The sequence below is a fragment of the Thunnus albacares genome, chromosome 24 (genome assembly GCF_914725855.1).
Source record: "Thunnus albacares chromosome 24, fThuAlb1.1, whole genome shotgun sequence".
NCBI lineage: Eukaryota > Metazoa > Chordata > Actinopteri > Scombriformes > Scombridae > Thunnus > Thunnus albacares.
Window position 1 is genome coordinate 6545748 of NC_058129.1, and position 19163 is coordinate 6564910.

A 19163-nucleotide genomic window follows, 5' to 3' on the forward strand; every position below is an offset into this window, starting at 1 on the left:
TGATTTATCATGAGAAGGAGGTGTGATGTTACTGTTGGTATATTTGAGAAAAAGCTAAAGTAAGGTGTTTTCTTGAGAGCAGTAGAGATTCATGCATATCTTGATAAATGTGGATGTTCTTGTGTTTTTGTTTATGCATCTGTAGGTGCATGTATGTGAGCGTCCTTGACTGCTGCCCTTGTCTCTAAAGAAAATCCCCCCTTCTGCCCATGAGGTCTTCTCTACACCGTGCAGACAAATACTCCCTTTTAAGAATCTAGATTGTAAACACATCCACACACACTTTATAAAGGTGAGCTGTGATCTTTGGCATATGCTCTCAGCCATTGTTGATCTCTTTGTTTTATCTCTGCTTTGTCATCCAGCTATTGTTCCCAGCTGATAAAGCAATGCCAGCTATCGTGTATTACGAACAATAAAACATTATTCTTATTTGACATGTTTTACGCAGAGAAGAGCAGAAAAATAGCTCCGCACACATCAGGATGCATTTTTTCCTGCTTTTGTGATGTGGCCGTAATTTTACCTTTTATAAAGGCGATGGGTTGTAAAAGATGTGCTGTGTATGGTCTTATAGTTCATGAAATTACTGCTTTTATCAAGATGGGGGAGTGCTCATGCCTATACATAAATTGCAAAAAGAATGAACATCGCTTCACAAGCGTCAATGACGCCGCTTAGTCTTTCCTTACAGTTTCTTGGTATAAAGTAGAGGGGTGGCTACTTCACTTCTGTCCAGTTACCGCATCCCTTTGTTGTTTGACACCAAGTATAGACTGTGCACCAGTGTAAAGTTGCAACTAATGATTATTTTCATTATCGATTAATCTGTTGATTATTTTCAAGATGAATTGATTATTTGTTTGGTCTATAAAATGTCAGAAAATGGTGAGAAATGTCAAGAGAAAATCTTATTATTTCTATTAAAATAGACTCAAAACGATTAATTGATTATCAAAATAATTGATGATGAATTTTCTGTCGATCGACTAATTGTTGCAAGTGAATGCACTGTAATGTCTATCATCAATCATACTGTAAATATATTTTGTTGATCCTTGTCTAGTACAGTTAAGAAATGGCAATTTCAGTAATTGCAGTGTTTTTACATACTGCAAATAATTACCCACTTCTGGGTTGGATGTTTAAAATTGTTCATCATTGTTTAAAAGGCTAAAAACAAAATGCACAGCACAAAAACACCATAGCACTGATTGATTAGCTTCAGAGATGTTCAATAAAAAAGGCAAAAAGGTTCTGACTGATGCTAAACTACAGTATTTATATCGGCAGTTCTGCTGACAGCACAAGTAAAGTCATTGTCATTTTGGCCTTGAGAAGTTTGTTTCTGTGCTGCCTCTTCCCACCCCAGCTGTCTCTGGGTAGACAGTCGGGGGTGGGGATGGACAAGGCTGGAGGTGTGTGTCGCTCACAGTGACGCCGTGTCTCTCACACACAAACACAAACTGAAGAGGCATTCCAGGTGAAAAGAAGGAGGTCACCGAAATCATACACTCATTGGACTCCACTGGAGTGTAAGGTGTCAGGTCTGTAAACAAAGGCATCTGGCTTGCACAGTGTCAAAATAGGAAGCAAGAAGGAAGGCTATTTTTATTATTATTGCTTAAATTTTTGCTCCCACGGGCATGTCATGTTTATAATCTGCAACATAAAATAGTTAGTTTTTGCACATGTATTTACATGTAAAAACAATAAAATGACAAAAATAATGGGTGTAAATCTGCATGTAGCCTAACATGAAGATAATAAATACAGAAGAAGACAGGATGAGCTATTAATTTTCCTTATGTAAGGTCATTCTGTGTTATTATGATGATTTGGTAAGCCTTACCAAGTAATATATGTAAATATCTCATTACATTCATGATAATACCTTGTGTATGCATGTGTTAATGGTGCTTTGCTTAGTGTTTAGTATTGTAGAAGGCTGCAGTACATAAACATACCAGTTGGGAAATTCAGCTGAGGAAAGACTTGACTAATGTCTCCTTGATGTGGAGAAAACTCTAATTGTAATTGTCAGATTTTGCCGAACTAGTCCGAAGCCATCAACTTGACTGCAGCAGTTGTGTGTGATACAGTAGCATCGCAGAGGGATGTAGGGTTCAGATTTTGATCGAGATTATATTTACCCATTGGTAAATCCTACCCTTGGAGATTCTATTTGTGCTTCCCAAAATTAATGCAGGATTTAGAAAATACAGGATTTAAGCTGTTTACCCAGATGCACTGAGGGCAACAAAAGGGCTAAAAAAAAAAGTCCCACAGAGCTGGTTTGTGTACAGCTATGCAGCCAGGATGCTATTTGGAAAAAAATATACTTCTGAAGCTAATGGAGCCTGATTTCTTCTCACAGGTTTTGATTGCTGATATTTCAGAGACACTGGGAGAGAACCTTTTTTGGTTTGAGAGCAGGAGCTGGTTTCTGGTATATGCTCCAATGACTTTCTTGAAACCCACATGGCATACATGTTGGATACAGCATCTTCGACATCTTGGTTGGCATATATCTAAATACTCATATCGGTTTAGAAGTTGAGTGAGGCATCTGGAGGCATCTTAAATGTAGGGTACAGAGTTGTAAATGGCCCTTGACAATGATAAATAACCTCTAATAACTGTATACTCTCAAAGTAAAATGTTATGTTATTAACTTGAATATAAATGTGATGTCATTAAAATGATTATTTGTTGTAAGAAATAAACACCAATTTTAAAAGGGGAAATTAAGTTTTCTACTCCACTTACTGTTTTGACTGTCTGTCGTGCTGGTCTCAGGTCAGCCTATGCTGCCTCAACAGCTGGTCAGACCAGACAATGTCAAAGCAAAGTTTCCATGCATCCCAGATGGGAATATGCTGCTCAAAATATCTCTACTGGATGTATTTCATTCAACTCAATTCTAAGAGTTATTAAAAAGTAGGAAAACATCTGTCTGAGCTAGCGAGCTAGCTAACCCTCACAGTTACGCTCGTCAGCTTGGTCGCTAATGGGACAGTTTATTTAGTCAACTCCTGTCTAACAACTGCTTGCAAACCATTCCTCTTTTGTGAAGCAGTTTATACTCCATCAGAGGAGGTTAAATAAAAGTGGATGGAGCAAAACAGCTAATAAGCTAGTATAGCTTTGTCCATTCGTCTTCTGCTCTATGTTCCCTCAAATGTCAGCACTGTAAAGACAAATTGCTATTAGTCAGTGGTGCAAATTTGCATGTTAAATTTTATCGTGGAATTCAATGCTAATTTATTTTTTCTGCTTCAATACTGCAAACAAATTCACCGAACACAGCAATTCTATTGGCATTTCATTGCCACAAAATTTCACCTTCTTAAATGCTGGTGAGACCAGCAGGCTTTAAGCCGCATAAAGAAACTTAAATGTCAAAATTGGATAATTATTGATTAGTTGGAATCTACTTAGCAGCCAAAGTTATTTTTCAAATCAATAAACGCAACAATGGTGAGGATACAAACAGACAGTTGATTGTTGACATTTTCAACTTCTGGTGCATTGATCCAGTTTTTATTCATTAGATTACTACTTTGGCGAATGGCTGGTCTGGTCTGCCTGAATTTTTTTCCAGCAAGCCATACATCAGAACAAAGCCAGTGATGGTGGTGTACTAGTGATCAGGAGCATTGTTCAGTTAAACTCTTCTGTCAACAAATTAAATAGTCCACTGTAATATAATGAGAGCTGTAATTGTCTTATTTACTTTGTTATCCAAATGAATGGAGTGTTGACATTTTTATTGGTATTCCAACTCAGGCCGTTGACACAGTTCCACTTCTGGCACTTTTTCAGTAATTCACATAATCATCTTTTAGTAAGACAATTTTTGGAAAACATTTTTACACACAGAAAGAGAGAGACTAAGACAGACAGAAAGAACAGACTGACAGAAATTGGATATGATCGACAATGCTCTGGCTCCTTTGACAGACCATATTTGTACTTTCAGCCTCCGGGAGAACATTAATGCACTATAAGATAGAGGAGGGAGAGAGATAGAGAGGTGGGCAGTTCTAATAAATACACAAAGACAGGTGGAACTGAGTGGGGGAAAATACCAGTGAGCTACACATCTTTACTATCTGTATATTATCTTGCAGTGATTTAATCTAAACTTTAATCTTTAATATTTATCTTTTGTTAGCTTCTCCCCTGAGTCCTTCTTACTAAAAATGGCATGTAAACTGCTCTTTAAGGAGCAGATATAACAAAAAAAAATATTAACCTAGCACTTTAGAGAGAAGCTAAAAATACAAATTGATATTTAGATTAAATACAAATCTACTAATATAAAAATAACAAAAAGAAAAATGCACAAAGAGGGGAACATGATCTCTCTGTATTTGTCTGTATATGTCTGCAATTGATCAAGTGACTGTTGGGACATTTTACCCAAAACTACATGTCAATCTCACGGTGGTGCTTGTGGAAAATACAGGGCATTGCAAAATTGATTAGGTTACATTTTGAATGTCTGTAGAAAATTCAGTGCCAATCTATTTGGTAGGTGTTGAGATATCATTGAATAAGATATCATTTTGACTTGCTGGTGGTGCTAAACAAAAAGTCAGGGGAATAAAGTGGTAGGTGACTGACCAACGGACATTTCTGCTAGCATAGCTAAAAACACAAAGCACATTTCCAGTCCCTAAATGAGAAATACAATTTTAAATTTGGAATAGTCGTAAGGTGGAAAAAGCTGCTATTTATGGCAGAATTTACTTGTCAAATGTTAGCACAATCAAAGACAAGATCTAGATTTCTTGGCTTTACAATCTGTTCAGCATATGACAACCTGTATCCTCAGATGCTCGATTCAGATAAGGAAAAACTCCCCAAATTGTCATTGTAACAGTGATAAGGGATGCTGTGTTATCTAAAACAGAGTCCAGAGGAAGCTTAAATAGTTAAATGAAGTAGGGCCTAAAATGGAACCCTGTGGTACACCGCTGGAGGTGGGTGCAGTCCAAGACAAAGAATGATCAATACTCAAAAATTGATCAATCGCAAATTACTGCCAACTGCTAATTGTAAACTTCGGACACTGAATGCCAACCATATGTATGTGATCAGAATGATTCACTGTGTCAAAGACAGCTGAAAGGTCTAATGCCTTGATTCCACCAGGCACAGTTGCATTCTGGCTGAAACGCAGTTTTGATCCATCATCCACATGACATCATACCCATTGGCATTTTGCTCCAGCAGCGCCAGAGAGATGAGAGCCACCCCTCTACCTGGAGAGGAAGCCAGGGACCAGGGCAGTCATGGTCCATGGTGACAAATATCCTCTGACCGGTTGACTTCTGGCCTGGTGCCACCAGTTATAACGTAATGTTGACGTAGTGATGTGATATATTATCAGGAGTCTGCACAGGTTGTTTTATTTTGAAAAATGACCGGGTGCTCTATGCCATTCCTGTGTCTGATTTCCTGCCTGGCTCATCTGCTCTGTGCCGCTTCACACAACGTCCGTCAAAAATAGACTAGGCGCGTATGTTTAGCGGCGCAGAGAGTCGCTTCTGAAACATGCTGTGGTTTGTCTGGTGGGATCACAAGCACTAACTTGAGCGGCAGCCACCTCACAGCTGGAACACGATGCAGACGTGCCCGGTGGAATCAAGCAGTAGCAGACTTAAAATTGCATAATTTCCAGTGTCTAAAGGCACCAATAAATCATTTGTCACACTGAGAAGAGCAGACTCAGTACTGTAATGTATTCCGAAACCTGAATGGAATATGTCCAGACAGTTGTTGTGGTCTAAAACTGAGAAGCTTTGAAAAGACAGTACAAAAACTTCAAGATTGGCCTGAGGTTATTGAGTACAGTCAGATGTAAGTTTGAGTTTTTGATCACAGGTTGCCTCAATGCACACGGACATAAAAAGTTGGGGATCTTAGGGTGCAGCACTCCTTATTAACAGGCATTATAAAAAACAGCTATAATCACAATGTGTAGTAGTTAATTGATATTTACTTTTGCAGTTGATGATGCACTTGCAAAAGGTTTTTTCCTTCTGCATGTGCACACAATTTAAGCGGTGTTTCAGAAGAGATGTCAAATCTCTCTAAATCAAAGTAAACAAAGAGGGCACAGGTCAGTTTCAACCACGTTATGGTCCATCAGCCAGATCAGCCCTGATGAAAGAGGGTAGAGTTCAGCCAGATACCGTAGCTAATTAGCAAGACTACAATCCACATAAGGTAATAAAATCATTGATTACTGCCACCCGGCAGTAATCATGTAGGCTATAGACCATTTTTATGGTATGTTCAAGATGCTGTGGCTTAATTATACTTCTTTATAATGGCACTTCTGGGCTTGTGCTTTAGACTTAACTTTCATAAACTAAACTTTGACCTTTCTTGTCTTTCTCCTCTGTCTCTCTTACAAATTTTCACATTTGAGTGAAGTTTGAAAAACTTTTGTGTTGTGTAAAATATTTAAATTAATCCAAAGGTCATGAATGCTGTGCAACTTCTAATGTGACATCATTATATACAGAAATGTTCTCCTAGCACCCCCAACTTGTGTTGCTTTGTGTTCCTCCATCCCCGTCAATGCACCTATTTATTATAGGTGAAGCTAATGCATGAGATAATTTAAGGGGTAGAAGAAAGTAATGAGAAATTATTAAGCACAGCATGCACCTAGGTTTAACTCAGGGGAGGTGGGTGGGTGTGCAGGGTGATATGAGATGGTGCAGTGACAGTCTTGTGTGGAAAACATCTTTTAAGTTTCAGGAGTTGCCTAAGGACAGGAAATGACCCAAGGGTTCAGTGCAGTATTCACAGTACTGAAGGAAAAAGTTTCTTCATGTCAGGGAAATTAAAATAAAGTTCTCAGAAGATGGGAGAATATTTTTCTTTTCATAAAACTTTAAGCATAACATAAGTTCAAGGGTGTGCCAGGTAACATGAGGGTTGGAGAGGGGGGTGGCTCTCTTTTGGAGCCAATCTCTTAACTGATGACGAGGACTGAGTTGAACTGAGTTAAGCCGAAACTGAGCTGTCACTTTCCTTTATTATATAGACTGTGTTTTATCACAACAAAAAATAAAATGGAAAAAAACATATAAATAAATGAATTAGACATGTGCACTTGTGGATAGAGAATAAATATATTGTGAATCTAGATTTAGAGATCACAAGAGCTGGCTTCCATGTTTTCCAAAGAAAGGGGGCAAAGCAAGAGAAAACTCTATTTCTGAGAAATAATTTCTGGAGTTCTGCTGCTGACATCTTAGAGCAGAAAGGCGCGATGCAGAGAGCTATAAGCTTTGTGAAGCATGGTGGTAATGTGGATCACCTTACCGTTTTATATAATTGATCACTGCATGACAATAAGCTCTAAGTATAGCAAGAGAAGACATCATAAACATCAGGTTCAAGTTAATATTGTTCTTATCTAAGCATTAATTATATCATCAATAAAGCTGACTTGTCCTTTATGCTAAATTACACAGAGCAGTTTAACAGTTACAAAAACCAAATTCCAGCTTCTTTTTGCTCACCTATATTCTGTATGTTTTTTTGACAAAGTTCAACCTCAACATCAATAATGAACTCCAAACAACAAACTAAATGCAAGTTGAGGTTTGTGTATAATCCTGTTGATTATGGGGGATTCCTGATGTCCAATATTAATGCTACTTTTTTCGAGCAGGCCATGCCTGGGCTGAGAGGTTCAGGATTGTCTATGAGTACAGTCAAATAAGATTGCTATTAAGCATTAATTTTTTATTTAAGCATTAATTTAATACTTTAAAAGACACATGCGCATTTTAGCATATCAAGTCAAGTGAAAATTTTGCAATGGGATGGGGGGACCGTAGGAGAGGGAAAATACACTAAATAAATACATTCTAATGCTAATACTAATGCTACCCTTGTCACCACCAATGCTACTACTGCTAACTACTATTGCTACCAACACTGCTACTACTAGCTCACTACTAATGATAATAACAATAATAATAACCAAGTCAGGGGGAGTGCTGGCTGCATGTCTGCCCTGGCCACTGGCAATGAAGTGGGATCGGGGCATTGTCAGGGAGCATCAGAGCGGGTCAGCAGGATCAGGCCGGCAGGGTCAACGGGATTATTGTTTTCCCTTTGTAATTATTGGTATGAATTTAAACTTTTCAACATTACTACCATGTTTTAATATTTATTTGATATTTTTTATGGTGATTTGTGTTTTACTTGTGTTTATTTTAACTGATGTTGGTCCAGCTTTGGGTCACCCCCAGACCCTTATAGAAGGGAGCTGGCCCACTGTAGTCTTACCAAACTGCTCCCTGAGGAGGAGGCCTGTTTGTTAGGGACTGACAGTCACATTCAGTTGGTATTGGTTGAGAGGACGACTAAGGTGACCCAGCATTCCTTCTCCATGCCGCCCGTCCTAGAGAGATATATCAGAGTGCACCGGATGAAGCTCCAGCTGCCAGGGATAAGGCGGGGCACGGCCTTGACAGTTCCCATGTAGTTTAATAATGTTATGGTGGCGGGGGAGATTAGAGAGAGAGAGAGAAAAAAAATGTTGAGGGCGTGAAGGGGTGACTAAATAAAAAAAGAGTACAAGAAAGGGAAGAAGATATACAGACAAATACTGGTAAGCAAAAATTAAAAACAAAATTTAATAAATACATTGGACATTGGAAATTGTGGGTGTATATTTTCAGGTTTTCATAATAATAACAGTAATAATGTCAAAAGTAATAATACTGTTAATATTGTCAAAAATAACAACAGTAATGATAACAATAAAAAGTACTGTTTTTATTGCCCCTCACTTCATTTTATGTATGTATGTATCTATGTATGTATGTATGTATGTATGTAAATTTTGATAGAAGTGTAGGTGTAGATACTGATACCAATGTGAGTATGTTCAAATTATGTTTGGTAGACAGGCAAGAAAAACAACAAGTTGGATGGAATCAGGTTTCTAAGAAATTAATGAGAGATGACCAGATGGACTGGGGTTCTGTTGCTGTATTTTTGATGGAGGTGGATACATTTTCCATAGAGATGTAATCTAAGAATAAGTTTTCCCAGTGTACAATATGTGTGGTGTTATTTCTAGTTCATGAGGATAGTTTTCTTGGCGATTGTTAGATTCATGTGGAGTAATCTAATGTTTGTTTTGTTCAAGTTGATTATTGATATGTCTCCTAGTAAGCAGAGTGAGGGGGATAATGGGATGTGGCAGCCCATGAAGAGGGATAGTGACTCAGTGATTTCTTTCCAAAAGTGTTTAATGGGTGTGCAGTGCCAGGTGGCGTGAACATAGCTACCCAGGCTATTTTGCATGCAATGTGAACAGATTTCTGATGAGAATCCCATTTTAAACATTTCACATTTCAACACTTCACTGGGCAACATTTTGCCCAGTGAATTTTGTGGAATATCTAATACTGTATGAGTTGTAGGTCAGCATTTTTGGTCATGAAGCAGATGTTTTTTGCAAATTTGGTTCCAGACACCAGCATCAGGAGTGATGGATAGGTCTAGTTCCCATTTTATTATTATTAAAAAAAGAGTTGATTTGAAAACATACAAAATCTTTTTTTGTCTTCTGATTTTGTCATTTTTTTTAAGACAAACATAATTTTAAGATTACAAGCTAAATGAGATTACCTAAAAAAGTGTTTGTTTTTCAAATTCAAACCCACTCCACATAGTTATTTTAAGTGGATCTTCATCTCACTAGTTGGTGCTACAGATGAAATTATGCTTGACATTATTTTGTGCAGGGTGGAAGAGATTTAGAGAGAGCGAGTGGGGACCTGTGGTTGAACTCAGGCCTATTGTCAGATTGTTTTTCCGGTGATGGATGGGAACTGGCACAGCTTGGAACTGACATTCATAGTCCGATACAGTCCATAGAGAGATGGCTTCCACTGGGGCATAAATCACACAACTGTTGCAGAGACGCACGGCTAAGGCCCTTCAGAGGGCCATTTCAGAAGCAAGCAAGCATGCGTGGGCAAGGAGAGAGAGAGAGAGATGAAATGATGCAAAGACAATAGCAAAGGCTCTCCTAAACTGTTCGATATGCCCAACAAACTTCCATTTACCATTCAGAATAGCAGAGAGGGGCAGTGTACCATTCATTTTTATTATGATTTAGTTTATGGGGCTCAAGCAGGTGATATTATCCTCAGAATGTGAACAATACAAGCATAAGAAACTGTTAACCTTAGCACTCTGTTCCACCACAAAGTACAAGAAACTACTAATATAGGACATTAAAGTGTGAATGATTAGAAAGCAACTCAGTCACATTTTTCCAAGAAAAACAAACAGATCCAACTGTAACCGAGACACAGTAAAGAGAGATTAAAATCCAACTGGTTGGGATTATCTGTTTAAAATTGCTGGTGTCTAAATACAAATGTGTATTTCTAGGTGTACTGCCTAGAATAGAAGAGTTGTACCTCTTAATCCATAATCATCTGTTGCTTGTCAGCAAATTCGTCATACCGTGTTCTTGTTTGGTGAAGGGGATCACGCTGTCTCTTTTCCCATTCTTTTTACTGTATTTCTTTCTTGTTTCTCTTGTTCAAACAGAATCTCAGGGGTTGGAGTGGAGGATGTGTCCGAAAAATTTTGCAGCATCCTAAAATAGACAATTCAGAAATTATGTTCTCTATTTTCCCTTTCTTTCCTGCTTCTTTTCTGAACTGCTTTTGTCACTATTTGTGTGAATAGCTGAATGCAACACCATGAATGGCTTCGAGGAGAGATTGGGCACCGTCATCCTCATTTTATGATTCATCTTGTTTTGCCCCTCTCTATGAAAACAGGCTTTTTGCTAAGTGTGACCATTCAGAACAGGTGTAAACACTTTGGCCTTTAGATGTAGTCAGACAACACACTGTACAACCACCTATTCACTGGAAGCATACTGAACCCTTTACAAGGAAAATACTGGCAGTTCAACAGCCTTTGGTGTATACTAAGACCAGATCCAATCACCTGTATCCTTTCACTAGGTGGTCTTGCCAGATGTTTTATGTTTTCCTCCAAGCATCCTGAGATGCATTTGGACTCAACATCAGTGATGTAACCTGGGGTCACCAGGTGTTTCGGGGCCTTTTAACATCAGACACCCTCATCTAGGTGACAGAGCCAGGGTTGATCAGGCCCCAGCTTGTGTCCAAGTCACATGTTTGGTCCACAAACCACTCATCTTGATCCACAACCATCACAATAGCCTTTTCTGCACCATCAATGACTTTTATGATGGCTCCTTTCCTGTGGAGTCCTGTGATACTGAGGAGCTTGAAGGTTCTGCGTAGGGCATCAATGAACAAATCTCATCCACTGTCTTCCCAGGTGTCAGTCTCTTCCTGCAGGGCCACTTGCCTCGCTGTTTCAGACATCAGGACCATGTCTAAGTGTGTGTGTAAGTGTGGTCTCTGATGTCTGGGAATTTGAGCTGCCTCCTTAGATCAATCTTCAGCTGCCAGACCTGAGTGACAGTAAGAAGCCCACTTGATGATCTTGGCTTATCCCCTTCCTTGACAAAGCCAATGGCCTTTCTCGCTGGGTGCAGTTGTTTGCGGCTGACAATTCTTGTGCAGATGGCATCTGCTATTGTTCTCAGCACACCACTGGTAGACCCCCTCCCACAGGGCCTTCAATATTCAGGATATGTGCATTCCCTTCTCCGACACAGTGGTCATACCGGTGTTTCTGCTAGAACCCAGCAGAAAAGGTTGGTTGAACTGGGGAAAAAATGCGCAGTGGCTCAGCCTTCCAGAGCTCTAACCAAGTAATGAGTAGTTACATGTGTAAATGAATCAATCCATTTATATGACAACCGTTACCTATCCTAATACGTGCATGCTGTTCCAAGATCCACACTAAGCCAACCATGCATACAAGACATGCATGCTTGGCATCCTGTAAACTAATTTGTAATTCATATGAGCAAAACAGGATTCAGATTTCAATCCAGCAAAACAGAGACACGTCTGATGACCAAGCGCAAAAAAAAAAAGTGTTGAAATCCAATCAGGATTCAATCTAGATACATTTATTATTATATAACCACATGTGAATGGAGTCAAATAGAAGACATATAAAAACTTAGTCATCAACACTGTTCAGTCAGTGTCTGATGAATTGTTGCAGACAGCTACAGACAAGGATTTACCTTAAAATAGCCTCAATTTTGCAGAAATTCTGTACAGCATTGCAAGCAGCTTAAACACCAAAAGGGTTCCACAGTGGCCCAGGTCAGAAACAAATATCAGAGGAGGAAAATCCATTATTGGTCAAGAGAATTATGTCTAAGCAGTTGTCAAGTCTCTAGCCACTTTGCAACAGTTGCTATGGCTAGTGACTTGAAACCCCCATTGGTGCACAATGGGATATTATCAGAGGGTGAGAGGTCATTATTTGCCCGCAAGAGCTCATTTAGAGCTGCCAGGCTACAACGTGGGAGCTGGGTCTCTGCGGAATATTTTGCACTCCGAGTTAAGTCAACTCTCTCATGTTCTACTCTCTTTTCTCTTTCTTCTCCCCTTCCCCCCCCTTCAAATATGACACACTTTCTCATCGCAAAATGTCAGCAGTGTCTCAAGAGAAGAAGAAGAAGAGGAGGAAGGCTGTTGTTCTTCTTCTCCTTCTAAAGATTAGTTTGGTTAAGTTCAGCCTGTCTCAAAGGCAGGCGGGCTGCTCAGACTCTGGGTCTACGGGGAGTAAGAGGGCGAAGAGGCAGAGCGAGAAAGACAGAAAGGAAAAGAAAATGGGGGTGGGCGGGGGGGTTGGGGTGAAGCAGAAATGGAGAGAACAAGCAAATAGCCCAAGCAAAGCTGGCCTAGGGAGCCCAACATGTGCTTGAGAGGTTTGCTAATAGGTCATTGTTCTTTATTGCCAAGATGAAAGCAGCTTGAGCAAGCAGAGAATGTCAAGCCCACTTGTTCATTTGCATAGCTGACTATATATTATCTGTGTGTGTGTACACCAGAATTAAGATGTTAGGCTGAGATGCTAAACACACACACACACACACACACACTCATTCCACTGTCTGCATGACTCTGGAGCATGCAGTCATGTCCATTCAGACACTTGCTGCATACTTTACACTATGTATACACACATACAGCGCATGCACATACACACGCAGACATTTAGGGTGCTAATGTAAGCCTGAGTGTTCTCTCAGCTTAAATGGTGTCAGCGATGGCTCCCACCGTGAGACACAAATCTGGTGGCGCTCATCATCTGGTGCTCCCATCTGTCAGCCTGAGTGTGCCTGTGTGAGATAACGTGGAGCGTGTGTGTGTGTGTGTGTGTGTGTGTGTGTGTGTGTGTATACACATCAAGGTTATACACAAGACTGTATACTATACATATGTGTTGTATTTATGTGTGTAATAGATATAAAGAAGGAGAGACTGTGTGAATGTGTATGTGCGTACGTTCAGGGGAGATAGCAAGAGTGTGCAGATTTCTGTATGTGTGTGTGTGTGTGTGTGTGTGTGTGTGTGTGTGACTGTCTCTCTTTCGCCACTCTCCCTTTGGCCAAACCAACGTGCAGGCAGATCTGATATATAATTCAGCACTTTACATAATGCGGCCTGCCCCAGTTTAGAGAAATAAAGACTGATAACCCTTTAATTCTTTAACACACAGACACACACGCGTACACATACTCAAAACAGACACACACTGACCCACAAAAGCACACACACACCATTCAGAAGATGTAGCAGGTGGGCAAATGGTCGTGCCAGTTGACTTCAACTGTTGTCAGTGTGGGGGTCAGTGGAAAGTGTACCTCTTAAAAGGCTAATCCAATTTTTTAGCGCCTGTAAAAAAAGGTTATATGTGGTATTTTAACATCAAAACAACTTATTTTTAGATATTATATAATTACAGTAAACAAATGAGGTTGCTGAGAAGACTGGCAGCCTGTGCCAACCTCTACACGCCATGCCACTGAGTCAGGCTTAATGGGATATCTGCTGGATTTATTCACAGTACAAAACGGGATGAGGGCAGCAAAAACATGCAAGTTATCAGCATTTCGGGGAATGCAGTCAAAGGAAACCAAGAACATTCAATCAAGTACTGTACTTACAGTATAAGGCTGACAATATTATATATTTTTCCTATTGTCAACAATTCCCATGAAAAGACCAAAACTACCAATGAAATGTTTTGTTTTGTTTTTTTTAAATTGTGATTAAGTTGGGCACTGTAGTTGATTTTGACTTAACCCCACATACACCATTCTGTTCTGTAAATACTCACAAGCACACAAAATGTGTATTAATCTGCAGCGGAAAATAGTCCCCAACAAATGCATAATTCAGCCGTGTTTGAGTAACATTTGTTAAAAATGCCTGGCTTTTTAGGAAATTACTTCGCCTTAAAAAAAAAGTAGTTTTTAAAAGTGTGTGACTTTAAAGAAGCATTTGCCATTGGCAGACATAAATCTTCTCTGAACCTCTCACCATCAGCTTAATTGATGCAACTGAGCAATCGGCTGGCTTTAAAGTTAAATTGAATGCTTGAAACAGTAAATGTGCTTCTGTTCTTTTTTGGAATAACTCTGCTCTTATGATACTTAATTAAACTACTCACCGGTGCGGATGCATCAGTAATACTAACAGAGGATGTTCTTCATATATGCATGGCATGTAGCATGTTTACTTTTATACTATTTGCGACTTAAGTAAAGGATTCAAATACTTCTTTCACATGTAAAGTAACCCTAGTGTGTGACACAGCCATGTGCCTCAAATACGGTCACATTTAATTAGAGTAATTATCTCAAGGTGTAAATTAATTTAACAATGATGCTTTTAAAAATGACTCAGTGGTTGCATCATCAACCATTATCTTCTCAAAACAGATGATAAGAGATGTAGAATAGTGCATAATAAAAATGTTTCACTCAGTGGAAGATAAGGTGCATCCAAAAGACTGGCGCTTTTTAACTGTGACTATTCACCTTTGAATTTGATTGCTTCTTAACTCACAGCAGTATTCAAGAACCACTTGAATGTTTGTGTGAGCATGTGTGTGCATGTGTGAGCATGTGTGTGCATGTGACAGACAGTATGCAATTAAGACCTAGATGATTTCTTGCTCTGCAAATTGGACTGAGGAATTGTGAACAAAATTAGTTTTATGTTGTTAGAACGAGTGAAGCCTTTCTTGACTGCTCACAATGTCCCATTCTCCCTTTAAATACAGGGAGGTTAGCTTAATTAAACTAAACTTGGAGGTGTAATTTTGATTGACATTTCTTTTAAAAGCATTAGACACAGCACTTGGGGCTTGTTTCCAAGGTAACCTGTACACCAGTTTGTGTTATTTCCTCTCTCTTTTAAATATTCTTATTGTGAAGCATGTGTACAGCAATAATACAGACTTCTGTGGAGTGGATACCCTGCCTCATTTCAGATGTTTAACAGCAAAAGACAAACAATACAAGGGGATAAGAAAGGCCAAACAAGACAAAAAACAAGCAAACAAACAAACAAAAATAAAAACTCAAATACAACACCATGGAGCACACAGATCAAGTAACTTAACCCCTCCCGACACCTAGGAGTGATAAAGGCGACTACTTGTGCAGTGCATCTTAACTGTCCGTCCCTTCCATAGAGGAGATCATAGGTCTCCAAATCCTTTCAAATTCCTCCAGTCTGTCATTAAGGATATGTCGGATTCTCTCCAGGTGGAGGGTATCAGTCAGTGTTGTTATCCAGGATTTAAAAGTCGGTACATCTTTCTTTCCTCAGAACAAGAGAATAAGTTTCTCTGCACAAAGGAGGACAGGAGATGATGCTGTGCGCTCTGTAGGTTTTTAGAGTTTCCGAATGCGTCCGGTATATCCAAAAGTGAATCTGGTCTTATTTGGATTTGAAATCTTTGAAAAGAATGAAAATATTGTTGAATTGTTGTAATTTAGGGCATAATGCATGACTATGAAGTCAGTCTTTCTCACAAATTGGTGATATTTCTGGGACGATATTATGCAGCTTTACCTTTGAGTAATGCAACATGTGTAAAATTTTAAACTGTTTCAAACAGTGCCTGGCATTAAGGGAGCAGATATTAACATATTTCAGACCATTGTCCCAGATGTCCTTTGCTATTTCTATCCCCAGTTATTTTTCCCAGTCCTTTTTTATACAGTTCATATTTACCTATCCATGATCTCGCAATATATTGTATATAAATGAAATTGCATGTCTTTCCACTATACAGTCTCTCAGACACTGGTCCAGCTTTTCAAGTGTTGGATCTTTACAAAGTGTCTAATCTGGAGGTATCTAAAGAAATCTGTCTTTGATAGCTCATATTTCTCCTAAAGCTGCTGAAACGATGCAAACGTACCCTGAATGTATAAATCCCTGACGCTATACCGTCCTAATTCCTTCCATTGATCAAAGGCTCTATCCATAGTTGAAAGAATAAACTTTGGATTTGCTGATATCAGTAGTGTAAAGGATAGAGCTCTAAGCTTAAAATGTTTTGCTACTTGTCTCCAGATCCGAATAGTATTACGACTAATCAGGTTGTAATTATAACATACTTTTTTGAGATGAATGGGAGACATTACTGTAGCCCCAAGCGAGTAGGGTAGACAGTCCTCTCGCTCCATATCCAGACAGCTGGCGAGCACAATCGTCTCATCCACCCAGTAGGAGACACAGCAAATGTTTGCTACCCAATAATAGTGCATAAAATCTGGTAGGGTCAGCCCCCCACTACCTTATGCTTGCACAGATGACCCCTCCTAATCCTATGGGATATAGGAAATTCTAATTCCCCTATCACCGCATATAGATACACAATCAAAGGCCTTTTCTGCATCTAAACTCAAGATGAAGATACCCTCCTTAGCGTGTCTGGGGTAATACATGAAAAGGCATCTGAAATTATGAAACAAGTGTCTGTTCAGGATGAACCCTCTCTGATCAGGTGTATCAATTTAGCCATATGAGGACTGAGTCTTCTAGCTAAAGACTTGGCCAAGATTTTCTGGTCGGTGTTTAATTGTGACACTGGTCTATATGAACCTACCTGCTCTAAATCTTTCCCTTTCTTTGGAATAAGTGTTATAGTAGCTTCATTTCATGTCGGTGGTAGTATGCTGGCCTCAAAAGTTTATTTGTACATCCTCTGCAGATGTGGGGATATGTTGTTGAACTTTTTGTAAAACTCATTGCAGAGCACCTCTGGCCCTGGACACTTACCATTTTTGGGGGCAATTAATTGTTTTTATCATTTCCTCACATGTAACTTCCGTCTCCAAGCAACTCAACCGAGGAACAACCCATAACATTTGGGTTTTTAGTGCTGTTATTGCTGCGTCATTTCCGGCTCTTCTCTCTCAGTGTAGTTGTAACCTCTGAGATCTCGGCCTTGACAAATCTCTGAACTGACAAGCATCAGCTCTGAGTGGAGTGACGCTATAGCCTCCAGCATGTTGTTGTAGTCCACTTTCCAAGCGGCCTCTCCAGTGTTTCCTTCTTTAGTTGAGCCCAAGATTTCATTTGGGCCTGTTTTGTCATTCATGTCAAGTTTTTGGCATTTCCCCACAGGTTTCTTCTTCCCTTCGCTTCCCCAAAAGCTTTGATTACACCCTCAGTAAACTTCAAGTACGTTCAAACCGCTCATTGCTCGACAACGCCTCAATTTCTGTTATTTCCTCTCTACAATATATTAACATGCACTAAATTTAAAGTAAAGTAAGAGTATCACAGCACATCACAGCAAATGACATGCTCAAACATTGCAGTCTGTCTTCTCTTTCTGTCCTGCTGTGGAATCACTTGAATATGTTATGCACATACACTATTTGTGTCTGTATGGGGTGGATATGTGACTAGATAATTGGCTGCTGGTGTGCATGTGTTTGCCCATGTATTTTCTAAGAGAAAAGAGAACGTGTCAACAGGAAAACACACAGTAGTGGGCACAGAAGTGATATGTGAAAAATGCAAAGGAAACACCAAAGCAACAGGCACTTTGACAGCTTTGCTGCTAACAAAATTCAAACCTCTATGAACACCTCTCTTAGTGTTATACAATCCAAATAATGTTTTATTCATTTTCATTCTTTTTATATAGTCTTCAACTTTCATCTGTGGTTATGTGTGTACCAAACCAGAAATGATCTCATGCCTTCATCTGTTACAAAATGCAGCTGCACAGCTTTTAACAAATACTAGAAAACAAGATATATCACTCCTGTTTTGGCTTCTCTTCACTGGTTACCAGTCATTTTTAAAATTGATTTTAAGATTTTACTGATTACCTTTAAAGCACTTCATGGCTTAGCACCCACCAACATTGCTGAGTTATTACTCCCCTCCAACCCAGCGTGCAGCCTCAGATCAGCAGGCAGGGTCCTTCTGGCTCCTAAGTTACGGCTCAAGACTGAAGGTGACCGGGCTTTTGCAGTCAAGGCCCCTCAGCTCTGGAAGATTTGCGGCTTACAGAATCAGTGACATATTTTAAATCACTTCTTAAAACTTATCTTTTTAGAAAGGCTTTTATTTGTTACCATACTTTTTTTATTTCCAACATGTCTTATCTATTTTATTACTACTCTTGTTTCATGATTTTATTAATATTTTTAATCGTATACTAGGGGTATTTTATTTTGTTTTGTTTTATTTTAATCTGTGTATTTTAATGAGTCTGATTTTACTGCTTTATTGTAGAACTTAAATGTTTTAACAATGTAAAGCACTTTGTAACTTTGTTTTGAAAAGTGCTGTATAAATAAAGTTTATTGTTATTATTATTATTATTATTATTATTATCATCATTATTATTATTATTATTACAATCAATATGTGCCCTTTCTCAGCTGTGAAAAGAGAAATTGAGTATAATATTATATTATATATACTCGTATAGGGACTCTGGGAAAAGTTAGGCTAAGGAATATTAAAGGTGCATCTTCTTTTAGTATCCGACTCTGTATATTGTGCCATTTTCAGTCTCCTTAATCTCCTTGAACTATGTTTTAATCTGGTGTTTAAGAATTTTGTGGGCAGCAGTACTCAGAAGGTATGACCTATGTGACTATTCTGTTAACTGTACTTCATACTGTCTCTGTTCCTGTGGTGGTCCACAAGGTT

General features: G+C 39.0%; 1 protein-coding gene across 8 annotated transcripts in view; it reads right to left on the minus strand.

The window, feature by feature from the left end:
• Positions 1 to 19163, minus strand: part of LOC122976590 — a 281468-nt gene that overhangs the window by 59844 nt on the left and 202461 nt on the right. The window contains exon 6 of one of the 8 annotated variants that reach the window (XR_006400985.1): positions 10522 to 10657. The exons of the other annotated variants lie outside the window; for them this stretch is intronic. The gene's annotated coding sequence lies outside the window, so the exon portion shown is untranslated. The remainder of the gene's footprint in view (positions 1 to 10521; positions 10658 to 19163) is intronic. 8 annotated transcript variants of the gene reach the window in all.